Below are 8,784 nucleotides of genomic sequence, written 5' to 3'. Positions count from 1 at the left end.
TATAGATGGTGTTCTGTGGGATGAGGACCGGGGTATCATGAAATATCATTTTGTTCAATTGTCCGCCATTTTTACGCCTGTAGATGACGGGGTTTAGGTGTTTTAGACCTGGATCTTTTTCGGTTTTACACCTGGAATGTATGAATGCGGTTCTTCTTGCAAAGTGGTTGTGTAAATTGGAACCATATAATGAAGGCAGTTGATTGATTCTTACATGTTAGATTGATAAGAACAATGTGAGTGATTAGTCACCGGCCGGCCGGCTTAGACAACGTACTTGGTCCGTTTCGTTTTAGTCTGCATATAAGATTTGGTCAAATTCAAACTTTGTAAAGTTTGACCAACTCTGTAAAGTTTGACCTTCTTTGTAGGAAAAAATATCAACGTATACAATACTAAAGCTATATAGTATGAAAATTAATTTCATGATGCATCTAACAATATTGATTTCATATTATGAATCTTGATATTTTTTCTATAAACTTAGTCAAACCTAACAAAGTTTGACTTTGACCAAATCTTATATGCAGACTGAAAAGAAACGGAGGGAGTAATACACACACCCTCTGACTGGCCCACCAATCATAGGTCTATGCGTTTATATACTTAAGAGTTGCTAGCTATCATTCAGCTATCTTTTTTTGACGGGAGAAGATATAATTCAGCTCTCAGTGTGATGGTGTCTCTAATTGTATATGTATATGCGAACGAGAGTAGGAAGGCTTTGCCATCTTTGACTGACATCGTTAAACAGACTTGGGGACCTATGTCCTAAAAGGGCTGCTACTCTGCGGTGCAGATCAGAGCACTGTGGTTAGGTGGGCCTTTTTTCAGCCAAGTTAGTCTCATCCCCACAATCGTTAGGCAAGAATAGCCGCGTCAATGGAAAACTCTTCCGAAAAAATAGTTTGGCAGGCGGGTTCATGTGGTCGCAGCCCGCGGTGGCGGCGGCCGATGGTCGGGAGGGACGACTTCCATGGCGACAGTGTCGGGGTCTGACCGACGGCTCTAACTGCTCGATCGGGAGGACAAGGGTGTCAGACATTGGCATTATGCCGATACAGGTGAGGCAAATCGGTGTTCGGCTGTTCGGTGAAGCCCATCGTCCAATGGAATTTGAAGGAGGTAATAATTCTTTAGTTTGAGGTGATGCTGGGTTCTGAAAGTAAACAACTGCAGCTTCTGACAATCACATGGCCTACCAATACAGTCAGGGAAGGTAGAAACAAAGCATTCTATGTGGAGTTTATGTCTCTAGGTAAACACTAGGACATATGCCCGTGAAGTGGCGGATCCAGGACCCAGGCCGGGGGAGCCTGGGCCTGGGGCGTGAGGATGAACCACTTCATCTACTGTAGAATACTGCACACTATAGCAAGACTGCAGTGACACTGTAGAGGCCACTGTAGCAGCCTGGGCCCTGGGTGTAGCCCAATCCTGGGCCGCCCCTCTGCCCGTGCGTTGCAACGGGAAGGATAAATTGGCGTGCATCTGCAAGCAAAACACCTCGTGCTTTGGTACAAAGAAAACGCCAATCGCCCCATCCTTCAAAATGCCCACCAACGCATAACTTGCAAACAGGTATCTCAACCTCTGAAGTTTTGCAATGTTGTTTGGTAAATACGACAGTGCACTGTTCACAGCATCCAGGACTTCTAAGTTTTGCAACTTTCCTATGTCTTCAGGTAGACTTTCAATATTAGTATATCTAAGGCCCAAATACCGTAGATTGAACAAGTTGAATACCTTAGTCGGCAACATCTTGATACGGGTACCTTGCAGATCCAGTGTTAAGAGCAGGTTCGAAGATTCTAGGATAGGCCTCAGCAAATCAATATTGATATATCTGTTAAAAACATGTATTGCACGGACATGTGTAGCATCAGATTCAATCAGTCGTTGAAGGTTTCCGCTCTGGATTGATATTCCACGTGTGTCCTCAATAGAGAATGCACCAGAGCCATCATAAACTTTACCAAAACATTCTTCACCAGCTTTATTGAGGGCAACAAGTCGTATGATATCATGCACCTGGCAACATTTTAACCGCCCAGTATGATTCCTCTTGACCACCTGTAGTAAGCTTCAGCTCACAAGTTCAGTCAAGTACCCCTCTGCCACTTCCTCCAATGTTTTGTTCTCCTTTTCATTGATGAATCCAGCAGTAATCCAATGCGTCATTATTGTCCTCCTCTTGATGGAATAATCTTCTGGGAATAATGTACAATGTAAGAAACAATTCTTCAAATCATATGTAAGGTCCTCCAAACTGACCTTTAGAATTGTCTCAACGCGAGGCATCACATTTTTTACCAACTGGAGATCTAACTCATCATATACTTTTTTCCATTCTATAGATGTTTTCCGGATAGTAGGCAGCCTATGCATACAATAGCAATAGGCAAACCTTCACACTTCTTCACAAATTTCCAAGCTAAGTTCTGTAACTCGAGTGGACACTTTCTGTCAGGATCATTCCAAAAGGCTGATTTGTAGAATAACTCCCAAGAGTTCGATTTGTCAAGTGGTTCCAAATGAACTGAAGACATATTAGTTGCCAATAATGATACTTCATGCTTTCTTGATGTGATAACAAATTGTCCACTAGATGGAAAGACAGTCCATATCTCTAACCAAACATTAGTAGTCCAAACATCATCTAGAACTAAGATGTATCTTTTACCTTGGAGGTACTCGTAGATGGTCTCAGCCAGGATTCTAATCTCCATTTTAGGTGCATCAATTGGCATGCCAAATTCTCTAGCAATCCTCTTCAGCAAGTCTTCAACATGACAACTCTCCGATACAGTTACCCATGCAGCGGCATCGAAGGTTACTTTTACAGTTTTGTACACATGAGCAACCAAAGTTGTTTTCCCCACACCTGCCATGCCCCACAAAGTGGAAATCTTGCTTCTTTTGTCTTGCATGTCACCTGTCAGCCATTGCATAAATTGCTGCTTGTGCTCAAAGATCCCTACAAGGTCCTCGTCCCTTGAGAAATTGAAAACTCGATGAGCCCTCTGGCCATCATTTCTGCCAATTTCTGGCATGGCGTAGTGCTCCTTCCTTTGTATAGCACCTTGAAGTCTGCCATTGATATCTTTAAACTTGTGCGCAAGTCGGCGCCAGGTCTTGACATACTTGATCCTCTTCTTCATCTTGGCAACAAACCTTCCATGCTTGTCCTCCAACTTATAGGTGAACTTGTCGACCACATCTTCGATCTCGAAAGCGAAGCCCCTGATCCTCTCGACAAAGAGGCCAGTTGTATCATCGGCGTCCTTGAACCGCTCTGCACCTTTCAGATATGCCTGCATACTTTCAAGCTCATACTTGGCTTCACTCATCTGACCGAACAGACCCTTGAGGGCCGAGGCTTCACTGCAAAGCAGCGATGTGCCGAAGGTTGCTGCCTCGTTCGCCGAGGCCGCAACCAGCTTGACGATCAGTAAACCTACAATTGCTTCGGCCATGGTGGGATTGGGAGCTCAATCTGAGTGCTCTTGTGTGTGTGCTATTGGAGCGGGGGAAGACTAATGCCCCCTTGGAATAGATTCCCCCCGCCAGAGCAGGTGAAATCAAGGAAGAAATCCTCTAAATCTGAACCAAGTTTTTGGGAATAGCTGGTTGGCTAGAGGATTTGACCAACTGTACGATTGGTTACAGAAGCGAAGTCCTCTTTTTTCTATAGAGGTGGCACCTAGTACATCCATTTGGCATGATGCGACTCTGAGGGTAGATAAGCAAACTCGCGTGACTAGTCACCGGCCGGCCGGCCAGCTTAAACAACTCAACAAACAGCTGCTGGCCAATTCACAAGTAAGCATGCATCATCAAAGTTGGCATCATCAATAAACAAGAACATGTAGATAAATTTTTATCTTCAGTTGCCATGCTAGCTTCGATCCAACATAGCGTACACACTGTTCAAGTCTTTGGCCTGCCGCCTACCGGTTGGGGTTTAAAGCAAACTTGATCATTATATAGATGGTGTTCTGTGGGATGAGGACCGGGGTATCATGAAATATCATTTTGTTCAATTGTCCGCCATTTTTACGCCTGTAGATGACGGGGTTTAGGTGTTTTAGACCTAGATCTTTTTCGGTTTTACACCTAGAATGTATGAATGTGGTTCTTCTTGCAAAGTGGTTGTGTAAATTGGAACCAGATAATGAAGGCAGTTGATTGATTCTTACATGTTAGATTGATAAGAACAATGTGAGTGATTAGTCACCGGCCGGCCGGCTTAGACAACGTACTTGGTCCGTTTGGTTTTAGTCTGCATATAAGATTTGGTCAAATTCAAACTTTGTAAAGTTTGACCAACTCTGTAAAGTTTGACCAACTTTGTAGGAAAAAATATCAACATATACAATACTAAAGCTATATAGTATGAAAATTAATTTCATGATGCATCTAACAATATTGATTTCATATTATGAATCTTGATATTTTTTCTATAAACTTAGTCAAACCTAACAAAGTTTGACTTTGACCAAATCTTATATGCAGACTGAAAAGAAACGGAGGGAGTAATACACACACCCTCTGACTGGCCCACCAATCATAGGTCTATGCGTTTATATACTTAAGAGTTTCTAGCTATCATTCAGCTATCTTTTTTTGACGGGAGAAGCTATAATTCAGCTCTCAGTGTGACGGTGTCTCTAATTGTATATGTATATGCGAACGAGAGTAGGAAGGCTTTGCCATCTTTGACTGACATCGTTAAACAAACTTGGGGACCTATGTCCTAAAAGGGCTGCTACTCTGCGGTGCAGATCAGAGCACTGTGGTTAGGTGGGCCTTTTTTCAGCCAAGTTAGTCTCATCCCCACAATCGTTAGGCAAGAACAGCCGCGTCAGTGGAAAACTCTTCCGAAAAAACAGTTTGGCAGGCGGGTTCATGTGGTCGCAGCCCTCCGTGGCGGCGGCCGATGGCCGGGAGGGACGACTTCCATGGCGACAGTGTCGGGGTCCGACCGACGGCTCTAACTGCTCGATCGGGAGGACAAGGGTGTCAGACATTGTCATTATGCCGATACAGGTGAGGCAAATCGGTGTTCGGCTGTTCGGTGAAGCCCATCGTCCAATGGAATTTGAAGGAGGTAATAATTCTTCAGTTTGAGATGATGTTGGGTTCTGAAAGTGAACAGTTGCAGCTTCTGACAATCACATGGCCTGCCAATACAGTCAGGGAAGGTAGAAACAAAGCATTCTATGTGCAGTTTACGTCTCTAGGTAAACACTAGGACATATGCCCATGCAGTGGCGGATCCAGGACCCAGGCCGGGGAGCCTGGGCCTGGGGCGTGAGGATGAGCCACTTCATCTACTGTAGAATACTGCACACTGTAGCGAGACTGCAGTGACACTGTAGAGGCCACTGTAGCAGCCTGGGCCCTGGGCGTGGCCCAATCCTGGGTCCGCCCCTGTGCCCGTGCGTTGCAACGGGAAGGATAAATTGGCGTGCATCTGCAAGCAAAACACCTCGTGCTTTGGTACAAAGAAAATGCCAATCGCCCAATCCTTCAAAATGCCCACCAACGCATAACTTGCAAACAGGTATCTCAACCTCTAAAGTTTTGCAATGTTGTTTGGTAAATACGACAGTGCACTGTTCACAGCATCCAGGACTTCTAAGTTTTGCAACTTTCCTATGTCTTCAGGTAGACTTTCATTATTAGTATATCTAAGGCCCAAATACCGTAGATTGAACAAGTTGAATACCTCAGTCGGCAGCATCTTGATACGGGTACCTTGCAGATCCAGTGTTAAGAGCAGGTTCGAAGATTCTAGGATAGGCCTCAGCAAATCAATATTGATATATCTGTTAAAAACATGGATTGCACGGACATGTGTAGCATCAGATTCAATCAGTCGTTGAAGGTTTCCACTCTGGATTGATATTCGACGTGTGTGCTCAATAGAGAATGCACCAGAGCCATCATAAACTTTACCAAAACAATCTTCACCAGCTTTATTGAGGGCAATAAGTCGTATGATATCATGCACCTGACAACATTTTAACCGCCCAGTATGATTCCTCTTGACCACCTGTAGTAGGCTTCGGCTCACAAGTTCAGTAAAGTACCCCTCTGCCACTTCCTCCAATGTTTTGTTCTCCTTTTCATTGATGAATCCAGCAGTAATCCAATGCCTCATTATTGTCCTCCTCTTGATGGGGGACAATGCACAATGTAAGAAACAATTCTTCAAATCATATGTAAGGTCCTCCAAACTGACCATTAGAATTGGCTCAATGCAAGGCATCACATTTTTTACCAACTAGAGCTCTAACTCATCATATATTTTTTTCCATTCTACAGATGTTTGACTTTTTCCGGATAGTAGGCTGCTTATGCATACAATAGCAATAGGCAAACCTTCACACTTCTTCACAAATTTCCAAGCTAAGTTCTATAACTCGAGTGGACACTTTCTATCAGGATCATTCCAAAAGGCTGATTTGTAGAATAACTCCCAAGAGTTCGATTTGTCAAGTGGTTCCAAATGAACTGAAGACATATTAGTTGCCAATAATGATACTTCATGCTTTCTTGATGTGATAACAAATTGTCCACTAGATGGAAAGACAGTCCATATCTCCAACGAAACATTAGTAGTCCAAACATCATCTAGAACTAAGATGTATCTTTTACCTTGGAGGTACTCGTAGATGGTCTCAGCCAGGATTCTAATCTCCATTTTAGGTGCATCAATTGGCATGCCAAATTCTCTAGCAATCCTCTTCAGCAAGTCTTCAACATGACAAATCTCCGACACAGTTACCCATGCAGCAGCATCGAAGGTTACTTTTACAGTTTTGTACACATGAGCAACCAAAGTTGTTTTCCCCACACCTGCCATGCCTCACACAGTGGAAATCTTGATTCTTTTGTCTTGCATGTCACCTGTCAGCCATTGCATCAATTGCTGCTTGTGCTCAAAGATCCCTACATGGTCCTCGTCCCTTGAGAAATTGAAAACTCGATGAGCCCTGTGGCCATCATTTCTGCCAATTTCTGGCATGGCGTAGTGCTCCTTCCTTTGTATAGCACCTTGAAGTCTGCCATTGATATCTTTAAACGTGTGCGCAAGTCGGCGCCAGGTCTTGACATGCTTGATCCTCTTCTTCATCTTGGCAACAAACCCTCCATGCTTCTCCTCCAACTTATAGGTGAACTCGTCGACCACATCATCGATCTCGAAAGCGAAGCCCCTGATCCTCTCGACAAAGAGGCCAGTTCTATCATTGGCGTCCTTGAACCGCTCTGCACCTTTCAGATATGCCTGCATACTTTCAAGCTCATACTTGGCTTCACTGATCTGACCGAGCAGACCCTTGAGGGCCGAGGCTTCACTGCAAAGCAGCGATGTGTCGAAGGTTGCTGCCTCGTTCGCCAAGGCCGCACCCAGCTTGACGATTAGTAAACCTACAATTGCTTCGGCCATGGTGGGATTGGGAGATCAATCTGAGTGCTCTTGTGTGTGTGCTATTGGAGGGGGGAAAGACTAATGCCCCCTTGGAATAGATTCCACCGGCCAGAGCAGGTGAAATCAAGGAAGAAATCCTCTAAATCTGAACCGGGTTTTTGGGAATAGCTGGTTGGCTAGAGGATTTGACCAACTGTACGATTGGTTAGAGAAGCGAAGTCCTCTTTTTTCTATAGAGGTGGCACCTAGTACATCCATTTGGCATGATGCGACTCTGAGGGTAGATAAGAAAACTCGCTTGACTAGTCACCGGCCGGCCGGCCAGCTTAAACAACTCAACAAACAGCTGCTGGCCAATTCACAAGTAAGCATGCATCATCAAAGTTGGCATCATCAATAAACAAGAACATGTAGATAAATTTTTATCTTCAGTTGCCATGCTAGCTTGGATCCAACATAGCGTACACACTGTTCAAGTCTTTGGCCTGCCGCCTGCCGGTTGGGGTTTAAAGCAAACTTGATCATTATATAGATGGTGTTCTGTGGGATGAGGACCAGGGTATCACGAAATATCATTTTGTTCAATTGTCCGCCATTTTTACGCCTGTAGATGACGGGGTTTAGGTGTTTTAGACCTGGATCTTTTTCGGTTTTACACCTGGAATGTATGAATGTGGTTCTTCTTGCAAAGCGGTTGTGTAAATTGGAATCAGATAATGAAGGTTGTTGATTGATTCTTACATGTTATATTGATAAGAACAATGTGAGTGATTAGTCACGGCCGGCCGGCTTAGACAACGTACTTGGTCCGTTTCGTTTTAGTCTGCATATAAGATTTGGTCAAATTCAAACTTTGTAAAGATTGACTAACTCTGTAAAGTTTGACCAACTTTGTAGGAAAAAATATTAACATATACAATACTAAAGCTATATAGTATGAAAATTAATTTCATGATGCATCTAACAATATTGATTTCATATTATGAATCTTGATATTTTTTCTATAAACTTAGTCAAACCTAACAAAGTTTGACTTTGACCAAATCTTATATGCAGACTGAAAAGAAACGGAGGGAGTAATACACATCCTCTGACTGGCCCACCAATCATAGGTCTATGCGTTTATATACTTAAGAGTTTCTAGCTATCATTCAGCTATCTTTTTTTGACGGGAGAAGCTATAATTCAGCTCTCAGTGTGACGGTGTCTCTAATTGTATATGTATATGCGAACGAGAGTAGGAAGGCTTTGCCATCTTTGACTGACATCGTTAAACAAACTTGGGGACCTATGTCCTAAAAGGGCTGCTACTCTGCGGTGCAGATCAGAGCACTGTGGTTAGGTGG

At 43.6% G+C, this 8,784-nt stretch overlaps 2 pseudogenes; both read right to left on the bottom strand.

Annotated features, from left to right (window-relative positions):
* Positions 1–1,254: 1,254 nt before the first annotated feature.
* Positions 1,255–3,476, bottom strand: LOC119334180 (annotated as a pseudogene).
* Positions 3,477–5,329: 1,853 nt separating this feature from the next.
* LOC119334178 lies at positions 5,330–7,456 on the bottom strand (annotated as a pseudogene).
* Positions 7,457–8,784: the final 1,328 nt, after the last annotated feature.

Source organism: Triticum dicoccoides, chromosome 7A, assembly GCF_002162155.2.
Source record: "Triticum dicoccoides isolate Atlit2015 ecotype Zavitan chromosome 7A, WEW_v2.0, whole genome shotgun sequence".
NCBI lineage: Eukaryota > Viridiplantae > Streptophyta > Magnoliopsida > Poales > Poaceae > Triticum > Triticum dicoccoides.
Note: the sequence above shows the minus strand (reverse complement) of the source record. Positions and strands in the feature narration are given on the sequence as shown.